This window comes from Homalodisca vitripennis, chromosome 2 (assembly GCF_021130785.1).
Source record: "Homalodisca vitripennis isolate AUS2020 chromosome 2, UT_GWSS_2.1, whole genome shotgun sequence".
In the NCBI taxonomy this organism is placed as follows: Eukaryota; Metazoa; Arthropoda; class Insecta; order Hemiptera; family Cicadellidae; genus Homalodisca; species Homalodisca vitripennis.
In genome coordinates, this window is record NC_060208.1 from 170,961,837 (window position 1) to 170,975,161 (window position 13,325).

The following is a 13,325-nucleotide window of genomic DNA, read 5'->3' on the forward strand; positions in this document are numbered from 1 at the left end:
AACATTTAATTATGATTTGAAATGGATAAATTATAATTACGACGACTAACAGTGTGAATGTGTATGTTCTTCTTAAAGTTGTATAATCAGCAGTCTTGTTTAAATGTCAAGATTGTCAAATAAGAAATTGTGTCAAATGCACGAGTGGGCGTGTCATCTTTCTTAAAATGTATACAAATAAAAATAGAAATTATTTTGGACAAACACCTGCATGAAAAAAGGTTGGATTGTCCAAGTTTCCCATTTTGGTTTTCTAAAGAACTGATAAATTTAATCATCTTAAAAAAGAAACTGCACAGGATCTACAAGACTTCATTGTCATTTGAGGACTACTGGAGGTTCTCTCATACCAGGGCCCAGTGCAAGTTGCTGGCCAAGGATTGTTTTAACAGATACGTTGGGCATATTGAGTATTCTATACCCTCCCCAATATAAAAATCTTTTTGGAGTTATGTGAAGCAAATGCAGAAATCGCAGTCTATCCCAACTCGTCTGACTTTTAATCACACAGTTACTGATGACCCTCATGTCATGTGCAATCTTTTTGCTGGCTTCTTCGCCTCAACTTTCAATTCCCAGGGATGACACAACTTTAGACTTTCATTTTGCTAGCAACTTCAATGTAAATCGCTTCCATGTAAAATGAGGAAAGAGTACGGAAGGGAGCTGGAGTCACTTGATGTCAACAAAGGTAATGGTCCTGATCTCATCCCACCTATAGTTCTCAAGAAATGTAGCGTTCAGCTTTCAAAGCCTCTCACCAATTTACTTAACAGACACACTATTTATGGACGGCATCTTTCCCACAGCACTCAAGTCCAGTTATGTTGTGCCGATTCCTAAAAACACCAAAATGCTACTGATGTCACCAGCTTCAGGACCCAGTCGTCATCCAGCCCTGCTTTGGCTAAGGTTGTGGAAGGTTTAGTGCTGGAATTGATATCTAATGACATAAAGAGTATCATTGTCCCCCAACAACATGGGTTTTGCCAAGGGTCGTTCCACCAGACCAACCTTGTCATCTACACAGACTATATTCTTTCTGCGTTTAATCGAAGACATCAAGTGGACAGCATTTATTTAGACCTTTCCAAGGCATTTGACAAGATTTAGTCACTCACTTCTGATTTCCAAGCTCGAAGGATATGGTTTCTGCGGACTCTCTCTAGATGGTTCAAGAGCTATTTAAGAAGTGGACGCTCGCTGAGGGTTAAACTTGGAAACCATTTGTCTGAAGAATTTCCTCCCACCATCAGGTGTCCCACAGGGGTCCAAGCTTGGCCCTATTCTTTTCAACTTGTTTGTCAACGACATCATCAGCCACCTATCATCGGAATAATCTCCTCTTCGCAGATGACCTCAAGATATTCAAAGAAATCTACTCTCGTGACTGTCCTCTGAACTGTGATCTTCCTAATTGTTGAGTGGTGGATGAACCTAATCATAATACTAGATGGTGCAACCATAATTCAACATGACTTCTCAATCTTCAACCTCCTCTTTGCTTTCATTACTTACATCACTTCTGTTCCGTCTGAATAATCTGTGCTTTCAATTACACTGTATCCGGCGACACTCAAGCGAGTGACCTCGATAAACGAACCTTGGGAGTAAGTTTGACTACAAATTTGTCACCTGATGCACACATTGATGCGGTATCTTTGAAGGCAAACAAAATGCTAGGATTCATTTTTCGAATGTCTAGAGGGGCGTTCGGTGACGAGACACTACTGCTCTTGTATAAGGCTTTAGTTAGTTCGGCCTAATCTGGAATATTGTACTCTTGTTTGGTCCCCGACTCATTACGCATCTCATATTCACAAACTACAGAGTATTCAAAAAACCAAAACAAATTTTTGCAGACTTCAAGGAATCCTGGAGAGGTGCAGCTATCGGGAGGTCTCTGTCCCCCGCACTTGAGCAGGAATTTCTTCTGCCTACGCCTGGAGTGCAGAAGGAGAATGTTTTGATATTATTTTCCTGCACAAGCTTATCAACGGGGCGATCGATTCACCAGAGCTTCTGAGTAGGATAATCCCTCTTGGTGCCTGCTGGAACCAGATCCAGGAATATGTTTTCAACCTGCCACCACTCAAACAATTACAGCTATCACGGTCCTATTGCTCGACTTCATAGGCGTGGAAACAGCATTCCTTCCGATGGTGATATGTTTTATGACAGCATCGCACACCTTAAAAAAAGAGACTGCAACAGTAATGAGTGATAGAGTTTTTTCCCCTTAATATCAGTTGGAGAGATGAATGTTTGTGATTTTTCACTATTGTAACATTATTTCACAAATCTTAATACTTATTTATTATTCCACTGCATAATCACTACTTTCTGTAATTTAAATTAGTTTGTTATTTATTTTGTTGATGTTATATATTTAAGTTGCATGAAAATGTTGTGAAATTATTGTATATTGGCGGGTGCCCGTTGAAATAATAATAAATAAAATAAATAAATAGTGTAGTATAAGGAGAGTATTTTAATATGTTACCGGTACCTAACGTATTTAATCAAAAACCTAACATTACATCAAAATTTAAAAAATAAATAATTTTGTCTTATAAATCCTTACCCTAAAAAATAATAACCGTGGAAAATAAACGTGAACAGTATTTATTCATTTATATAATTTTGTTTTTAAATTGAGGATACAAGCGACCCTATACCTAACATTGCAGGAACCACCTCTAGTAAGTAGGCCTACATTATAAGCTCTTACAGTGAAGGAAACAGGATTTTTCCGGACATTTGCCATCGTTCAGTGAAATAAGAAATCAGTAACACTACATTTCGAGATCTGCAATTTTATAGAGTTAGTGAAGTTGACAAACAACATGTAGGTTGTGATTCCTGACTTAGGCGTGCCACAACGCTTTGGTAAGATTTGTTTATTTTAACCTAGTTTGTAATTATGTATCAGGTTAGTTCTTTACCTGAAGAAGAGATCAGATTGCAGATCTCGAAACGTAGTGTTACTGATTTCTTGTTTCACTGAACGATGGCTAATGTCCGGAAAAATCCTGTTTCCTTCACAATCCTTCCATCGTCAAAAATAACCCCTTTAAACTCTTACAGTGAATGTGTTATATGTCAACATTACGTTCAAATCACAGCATTAAATTACGATTAATCCACACTTTCAATATTATACAATTGATTAACTGCTAGCCATATTGTATGATTGCATTTACTTTGGACAACAAATAAAACTGGACGTCATGGGATTTTTCAATGTAGAAATCGTTGAGTATAGTAAACACGGACTTGTTATGGTCTCTTCCATTCTTACATATTTATTCAGTTTAGTTTAAATTGGTATATTACAAGCACTTGCACCCAATGGCAAGTTGTTTGATGGGCTTTTCCAACATCTTCCTCCCCAGTGCACTGTTAGTTGTGGGATGAAAACATATGTGTGTGTGTTTTTTAAGATAGAAGCACCTTTTTAAATTGATAGAAGTTGGAGAATTTAAAAATGTAGAACATGAAATGTCCCTAAACAGGAGAGCCGGGGTAAATTATACTATCGTGTTTACTACTATTCGATAGGAAATACATGGAAAATGGACTATGGGCAATGGGCAATTCCTCAGAGCCTAAAGATTTACCTACATTAGTATGTTTCAATGTGAGCACCATAATTGTTTGCACACTGTAAGCAATAAATCGACTTCAGCTCTGTTATGTGAGATGATTTTGGGTGTGCCTAAAACAGTTGCAGCTAATTAGTTGTTTAAAATGAAAGAAATCTCAAATTCTCTTTCTATACGTATTTTTAAGGCATCCTCAGAAATAAACTCAGTCGAGTTTAGTTTTTTAATTCCTGAAGATGTTTATTTTCGAGACCATTCATGTAAAATTTTGCAAACTATAATTGAAACTTCTGTTCATAATACTGAGAATTTAAATCTCAAACGAAATAATTCAAGACATTGATATTGTTAATTGAGTTTAATTGTAAGAGGAATGCGTTTAATCTTGAAGCCCCACTACTTATCGCTTTACATCCAAATGCGCTACAAATACTAGCGTATTCACTTCTTCTAAAAACCTGATCATTTTCGAGTACATTAAAGTTGGATATATACATACATTTAAAAAAATATAAAGTGTACACCAATAATAATTTTTTTAGTTTATTGCAGTTATTTTCAAACTACGGTACTGAATATTTGTATAAAATACTTGCAAATTAAGGCAACATTCATAACAAAAAGAACATTGTTCAGGCTTGTTTATGTATTTCAAAATGGTGACTTCATTAAATTTTCAAAGTGTAATAAATAAATTTCGACTTGATATAGGCCTACTGTACAATTAGTCCTTTGGGTTCAGTCGGAAGATATAACTACATTTTGTGACAGCTGAAATATTATAAATTTATTCTCATGGAATCTACAAGTACTCAATATCTTGTAAACGGTTTATGACAAGATTTCCGAACACTTTTATTTTTTCTCTAAGTTTTTAGATAACGGAGTTATGAACTGTTAAAGTTAGAACGAGCTCCAAATGGAAACAAAATCGTGAACCCAGCTGGCTAACTAATTAAGCCAAGATATTTATAAAATCAACTTCTGTACCAAGTTTAAACTTGTTACATCATTTCTATTGCAAGTTCTTGATAATAGAAACATTCTTTTGCGATTATATTGTAATCCATATCTAAAAAAACCATTCGAGATACAAACACACAGTTTGTTACAAAATGTATTTTGAAATGTTATAAGCATTTCAGAACACTTTTTGGGTTTCCTCCAGGTTAATATAAGTAACGGAATTGTGAATTTTGTTAAAGTTTGAACGGGCACCATTTTAAAACGAAATGGTGTACCACGCTGATCAACGAACAATTAATTTATAAGATCAATGTTGGTACTGACGGAGCCAGTTAGCGCTAATCGTGAAGCGGGTAGTATCAGTGTCTGCAGCGCTGTCTCCCCACAAACAACCCCTCTCGTAGCGTGACCACGTCGGTAAACAAGCCAACGACGTTGCTTTGTATGTCCAGTGGCCCATCCAGAAATCATCTCTGGGGGTTTCTGGAACAACGGGGAGTCGGGAGCATGGAAACCCCTGATATCAATAGAGGGTTCGGGGGCCCTCCGCTGAGAAAATTTAAAAATATTAGGTTCTAGAATCGTTATTTCATAGTACTTCTGAAGTACCTAATAAAAAGATGCCACATATCAGGTCAGAGTGTATAGTTTACAGTAAAACCACTCTCCCACCAATCACCAGAAATCTTACACAGGAATAAATAAAATATTCTGTAACAAATACAGTGTATATGAAATATTATACTTAACTACAACGAAATTTAACTATAAAATTTAACAAAATATTGTAAAAATAATTAAATTTAAATCACAAATCAAGATCAAATATAAATCTCAATGTCGGATCAATAAGTATAGATAGCAGAGTTTGAAAGTAAACCACAAAATACAGGACATGCTACAATAACGGGAGTTATATTAAAATTTAGTCCGTTTATTTCTGCGTCTCTATATATAAAACTTTTCACTCAAAATAACTTCAAGTTTATATATTGATAAGAATGAAAATGTACCGGTTTTGGTGCTTTTCAACCAAACTATAACTTTGAACATTCATAATTCGGAAACTTCTGATCCGGTTAAGACCAAATGTTTATACAAGATAAGTGTATTGTGATTGAATAATATGTAATTTTAGAATTTATAATAGAATGAAAATAAAGTTGTTATAAACAGTTATAATATAACTGTTTATATTACTATCTTATCCTCGTATTGACGAGTGGTTAACAAAATTCGCCACTGGTCACGTTATGGAGCTATGAATCATTATCCTGAGCGTGCAATTTTGTACACCACTATTTCAAAGTTTAGTTTTAACACAGATTAAATTGAGCAGGTTTTGTTAATTTGCCGGTAATTTCTCGATTTAAGGGGAGTCGGGTGTCCCTGTCATTACAATGTTAAATTGACTTTCTTTGATGTACTTTTTTGAAATAAGTACAAATACCATAATTATTCTAATTTTTATTTTAAATGAAAGCCTACTCCTTTCTTTATCATTTACATGGATGGTTTACTGTTTAGGCTAAGTTAATATTGGTATTTTTATGATTTTTTTAAATAGACTTTTTATCTTATGTAAATTAGTTTTTTAATTCTCTAAAAAATAAAATAAAATAGTTGCAAAAAAATATTCTCCATACAAATTAAAGAAGACAATGAGCTAAACAAAATTTAAAAAAATCATTCAGATATCTCATGTGGTTCCTGAGAAAAGGTACATTAAAGCTGAAAAATGTTAACTTCCGGAAAACGCAAAAAACGCGTAGGGCTAGAAATACTAGGTTTACAATTAGGTATGCTGGGCCTACGACTAACTTCACAAGTAGAGTTGTTTATACTGTCCTCCACTTCTTCTAGTCTAACTACATGACATTTTGGTGTACCAATAAACACCCTTTTACGCTTCTTGAATACTTTACCGACTGCTCTAGGCGTTTTTGTTGAGCGAAACTTGTTGAGCAAGCGCAAATTCAAAAATAAATAACTAAAAAAGTAATGGTCATAAATGAATGAAGTTTTCAGTAAAAAACACAGTAATAATTCAGGAACATAAAAAAAATAATCTGGAAAATGATTTTTTTTAATTTTTAGTCACCTGACACCCCTTAACGCGCTAATCGCAAGACTGCGCCCAGAGTGGTGCGGTGTTACCAACAAACTAACACAGTTCATGCTGCTCAGTATTCGGGGAACACAGTCACTACTGTGACAAGTAAAATGATTACGTAAGGACTACTATAACAGATACTTTGACCGGATACTCGGCTGTTCCGAGAGCAGGTACGTTATCGCAAACCGAAAGTTTCTGGTAAAGGTTACTTACTGCTAAAGGGACTTAAGCGGCTTATAGACGGGGAAAGTAGAATAACAGCAAGTTACTGGCGGCCAGTACTTGACAATACGTCACTTTCCACCAATTTCCATTTACACAGGGAAAGTTATTGGCAGCAAGTATATCAGTTGTACTGTCGGCCAGTAGGCCAGTCTATTGTGAAATCATGTCGGATTGTGATGAAGAATATTGCGAAGCTTTTAATGAAGCAATTCAAGATTGTGTTGTACTTTTAAGTGAAGAATTGCAATCTGTTTTGAATAGGGGAAAAGAGTTTGGGTGAAGAAGTGGGTCGACAGGAGACATGAATTTGGTGCATCTGCAACTCTTTTTCGAGAAACTCGCAATGGAAGATCCTCTGGATTTTAAAAGACATTTACGTATGAGTGTCGAAAAGTTTGAGGAGCTGCTACATATGGTAGAACCCATAATTCGTAAGCAAAGTACTCCAATGCGTAAAGCATTGACCCCCAGACAAAAGCTTGAAACAAACTCTGCGTTTTCTGGCTACAGGTGACAGTTTGCAGTCGCTATCATTGCTATTTCGCATACCAGCACCTACAATTTCGATTTTTTTACCAGATGTTATGAAAGCCATTGTGACCTGCTTGAAGAGCTTTATGGAGGTAAGCAGATCGAACGCATTCTTTTAAAATTACCTAATGTTTAGTAAAAACATACAAATTTCAATTTAAAATATACAAATTTGACACAACTTAAGCCTACGTAGGCCTACTTCGCTACGTAACTTATACCTACAAACTTTAAGGTTTATTAAAAGTAGAACTCACTTTGCAATGTAAAAGTTTTATTTAAAAATGTATCATACACTTGTTTGTTAGGTGAACTTAAAAGAACGGAATGTTGTATGAAATATATATTTCAATTATATGTATTCAAAGTTTGATTTGTAACGTACAAAAAAATGTGAATAGAATGAAAGAAATTGAAAGAATGTAGAACAGTTTTAGTTTAATTCTGTATAAAACGTGCCATGATCTTGAAAAATACTCTGAGAGTAAGGTTGCAGTTCGCTGTCATCATTGTCATCGTAGCTGCTGCCTGTCGACATGATTGGAGATGGGGGTGGGTTCATGGTCTTGAGCCTTTCTTTAGTTATTAGGCTTTGAAATTGTTTCTTGCAGGATAATAAAGCTTCTGAGGGGAGGGTCCTCAACTGGGTAGCCATGTGTTGAGCAAACGCATCATACTCATCTTGCTTTTTACTTGCAGAAGCTGTACTTTTTGGTCGGTTTTCTGCTATCTTTTGTAGTTTTGCAATTGATTGCTCGACTTTGGCCAACTTTACTGACTCGTCGTTTTTTTAATATTATGTGGAGGAACAAAAGTTGTTTTTTCAACAGACTGATCTGTATTTTCATCCAGCTGGCTCTCGATTTGAGTGTTATCAGTCTCTTCCACCTCCACTAATGTTTCCTCTATGAAGTCCTGGTCCGTAGTGTTATCACAATCAGCCTGCAACATAAATAAGGCTATCACTATTAGTGTCAATGTTATTTATGTACACTATATAATACAAATGTTGTTTTTAGGTACCAAGCACTACACGTGAATGGGGGAAAAACATACAAAGATGCTTCAATGTAAAATGGAATTTTCCATCATGCTGTGGAGCCCTCGATGGGAAGCATGTCGCGATAAAAAGACCACCTGGATCTAGCTCTGAGTTCTTCAACTACAAAGGAGGTTACAGCATAATTTTGCTGGCATTAGTAGATGCTGATTACCGTTTTTTGTACATCGATGTTGGATCACAAACGGCAGAGCAAACGATAGCAGCGGTTCTACCGACTATCTTCACTAAAGAGAGCTATGGATTCAAATCAGCTTAATTGGCCGAATGACTATGTAATAGTAGCAGATGATGCCTTTCCACTCAGCATAAATGTGATTGAAATCCCTACTCTAAAAGGAACTTGACACTAGAAGAGCGTTTATTCAATTACCGCTTATCACGGGCTCGTAGGGTTGTTGAAAACGCGTTCGGTATTTTGGCATCACGGTTCAGAATATTTGAGAAATCCATCGATCTCAAACCTTCCAACAGTAGACTTGATTGTTCAGTGCACATGCTTACTTCACAATTGGTTCCGCACTACATCGTCCACAACTTATTTGGAAAAAGGAAGCGTTGATTTTGAGGATACAGAAACGGGGGTCATTCACCCCTGGAAGATGGCGGTCAACCCCCACTTCTTTGCCGTCCTTGACCGTTGACCGCTCAAACAAACCCTTCCTCTAAAAGTGCGTCTGATAAAAGAGACAAGCTTGCTACCTACTTCATAGGTCCTGGTTCCGTCCCCTGGCAAAAAAACAATCGATTGGATTTTGAATAGTTGAAAAAGAAGACAATCATGAGTTTCTTGTAAACATATTGATTTCTTAGTGTTTCATTAAAATATGTACCGTTGTGCATTTGTAGTAAATTAATAAAATATATTATTACCTCTGTACTTTGTTTGAAGTTGTTATTGACGATGGAAGCTTTGAAAGGATGATAGGATTTCGGACATTTGCCATCGTTATTTGTTACAACAAAAATAAAAGTACGTTTTGAGGATTGACATCTATCCTCTTCTTCAGGTATAACTAAATTAAATTAAGCTACAACATTTGGCAACGGATTTCCAATAGAAGTTTAAAAGTATAAAATAAGTCATACATACCAGAAGACTGCTTGTGTACACTACACGCACGTTACGCGCACAAACCACGGGACACGAGAGCAAGCACGAGTATTTTATACTCTTATTTCTAGTGGCAACCCGTTGCCAAATGTCGTAGCTTAATGTAATTTAGTTCTAATCACCTGAAGAAGAGGATAGATTTCAATCCTCGAAACGTAGTGTTATTTTTTATTGTAATATATAACGATGGCAAATGTCAAACATCCTATCATCCTTTCATTACCTTGTACATTTTTGTAGTTTTCCTTGATAACAAAAAACGCAACGTTGGAGGGGACTCAACATTACAATATTATTAATAATTATAAACTTAAATCTTCTTAGCATGAAATCTAAAAAACAAATATTAACTGTTATACAGTTAAAAAAATAATGTATATAATTTTTGTTTCCATTGAGGGTATTCAAATTTCCCTAATGGGCCCCCTTCTGATACGATACGACTATGCTTGTAAATAATAGGTTTCATATAATAAAAAATAATTGAAACTTACCTGCTTCGACAGGTTTGATTTTGAAGGGCGTGTTAAAGCCACAACTCTCAAAAAAGAGTCAGCAAGAGTGTACCAGGTAAGTCTTGGTACATACAGGTCATCCGTACTTTTACCACTTGATTTAGATTCCTCAACTTTGACACGTTCTTGTCTGTACGTTGTTTTTATCACTTTTAATTTTGTTCCGTAAAAAACAAATATCCGGTACTTGTATACCTTGTTTCTGAATGTCGGTCATTAACCTATGCATAGAAGATTCACGCTTTTGTTTGTAAACGTATTCACGATGACGACAGTTCCATAGCAGCTCGTAGCTCTGAAAAACCTCCAAAAACTTTGAAATTTCATCACTATTCCACTTAATTGCACTTTTCTTCTTCTCTGCAACGCAATTTCCTGACATTTTCACAAACGTACTACACCACAACAACATATCACAATGCGATCCGTTCCTTTACTTGCCACTGCTCTACTGGCGGTAAGTATGGGGAAGTGCTTGTTTTGACAGGAAAGTACTGGCCGCCAGTGGTCAACGTGATCGCCCACGTGACCCGCTACTTGCCGTTGAGTGGCCAGTAAAAACAAACAGGTTTGTTTTTACTGGCCGCAAGTAATTACTTACCGCTGGAGTGGAAAGGACCCCTTTAGACAGGGGAAGTAAACGGTAAGTTGAAGAGGCAGTAACTGGCCGACAGTAACTTGCTGTCTCTACTTTCCCCGTCTATAAGCCGCTTTATACTTTACACTTATACTGCCGTTCCTGCTACAAAGTAATCGAACTCGTTTAACAGTAACAGTAGCTGGAACATATAACTGTACTATTTTAGGAGTATTCTGTAACATAAGATTCTAAACAAGTACGACTACATGCCAATGGCGCAGAGAAGTGAGTACAGCAGTTATCGGAAGATAACCAGATCAAGCAACGTGGAGCGTGGCTGCTGTTTGGATGGGTGACCGCTGTGCGATCCTGTCTTTTCAAGCCCGCCTGCCCGGCTGTTGGTGGTGATTCGGCAGTCACCTCTAAATCGTTGGTTCCCAAATTGTGTTCGCCCTAACTTCGTCTGCAAAAATAATACATGTTTACTTTACTTCAGTATATTGCATGGTTATCATCGTTCCTGGGTTTAACAGTAACAGTATCTGAAACATGTAACTGTACCATTTTAGGAGTTCTCTGCAACATTTGATTCTAAACAAGAACGAGTGTATTGCTGGGTTTATCAGTAATAGAACTGGAACCCAGCTACTTGTATCATGTTAGGATTATTCGGTTACGTATGATTATAGATCATTACGTTTATATTTTGTCATCGATTACTGAAAGTACAGGTACAGGTAGAAACCATACGAAATAGTAACAACTAACCTCACTTTCGTAGTTGCCGTATGTCAGTAAATACAAATATTCAGTGTTTTGAACAAAATTAAATTATTGTATATGTAGTACCGTGTATTTCGCAAATTAAAATATATACAGGGTGTCAATTACTGGTGATAGTAACGCACATATCTGCCCAATTACCGACCAGATGATCCCTTTGGAGGACGGTCCACAAGGAGTCAGTCAAAATCCTTAAATAGCAGCATAGGTCGAGTTTGGTATCAAATTAAAGGTCTTACTTAGCAGAGTACAATGCCGCAAACCGGACTTAAAAAGGTGGATTCATTCAGTAGTTATAGCTATTTGAATTTTAAAACAATTGAACAATGTAAATTATTAAGTATTACAAGTAAACACCAATTTTTAAGTACCTGTGATCAAAGTAAGTGTTCGAAATGTTCCCCTACCATCGTCTGGCAATGTCCTAGGCGGTTGTAAAAGCCATCCACTGCATTTTGAAGGTAGTCACGAGGAATATCTTGAGCTTCTTGGACTATGAGATTTCTTAGGTGCGCCAAATCTCGAGGCTTAGTAAGATAAACTTTATCTTTGTGATATCCCCAAAGAAAAAAATCCAGCGGAGATAAATCAGGGGAACGAGCAGGCCACTCTACTGCACCACGTCTTCCAATCCATATGTGAAGGAATATTGTATCCAAGTATTCTCTAACAAGGAGAGCAAAGTGTGGTGGCGCGCCATCTTGTTGGAAATAAATTCTTTGAAATTGTCGACCAAGAGCAGCTTGTAGTGCAGGAATTATCTCATTTTGGAGCATTGCTAGATACGAGTCACCATTTAAATTACCATTGATAAATAATGGGCCCATAATTTGATTTCCTATAATAACTGCCCAAACGTTAAGTTTCTGTGGATGCTGTGTATGACTCAATCTGCTACTTTCACATTCTAACATTAGTTGTGTTATTGGTAATAATTATTGATTCCTGGCTTCGATTACTACATTGTCAGATGATGGGAGGGGAACATTTTGAACACTTACTTTGATCACAGGTACTTAAAAAATTGGTGTTTACTTGTAATACTTAATAATTTACATTGTTCAATTGTATTAAAATGCAAATAGCTATAACTACTGAATGAATCCACCTTTTTAAGTCCGGTTTGCGGCATTGTACTATGCTAAGTAAGACCTTTAATTTGATACCAAACTCGACCTATGCCGCTATTTAAGAATTTTGTCTGACTCCTTGTGGACCGTCCCCCAAAGGGATTATCCGGTCGGTAATTGGGCAGATGTGTGCGTTACTATCACCAGTAAGCACGTGTGAACTTTGGTATTTCTTTCTATTATGGTTCAAAAATTAAAAAAGAGGTTCCAGACTTAATTGACACCCTGTATAAATTTTAATTTGCGTGTTTTATTATGAATGATTTTAAAGTTTAGACATAATTGTTCTTTTTAGACGAAAAAATACTATTAGGCAATTGATTAATTTGAAATAAAATTCTCTTTTGGGGGAGCCGGTCCCGTTCGTCCCCCCATTGGTGCGCCCCTGAGTATGTCTACCTGTCCTATAACCGAGACTTGCCTGCATGTCTCTATATCGAAAAAATGGTGGCCTTTTAAGTTTTGATAAACAATTAAGTATTCTTCGGTTAAGAGTGTTGTTAAAAAGTTTATTTGACACTGACTGTACCACGTCCTCTAGCGTGGAGTGGAGAGGGGACAGTTTCTAATGCGCATGCGTTAGCCACTCTGGTTGGCTCCTTCAGTACTAACTTTCAACTAGTTTTGGTTTTTTCGGACATTATCGTTTTCACAAACCGTCATATAAAATTTGATGCATATGTATACAATACGACATTAA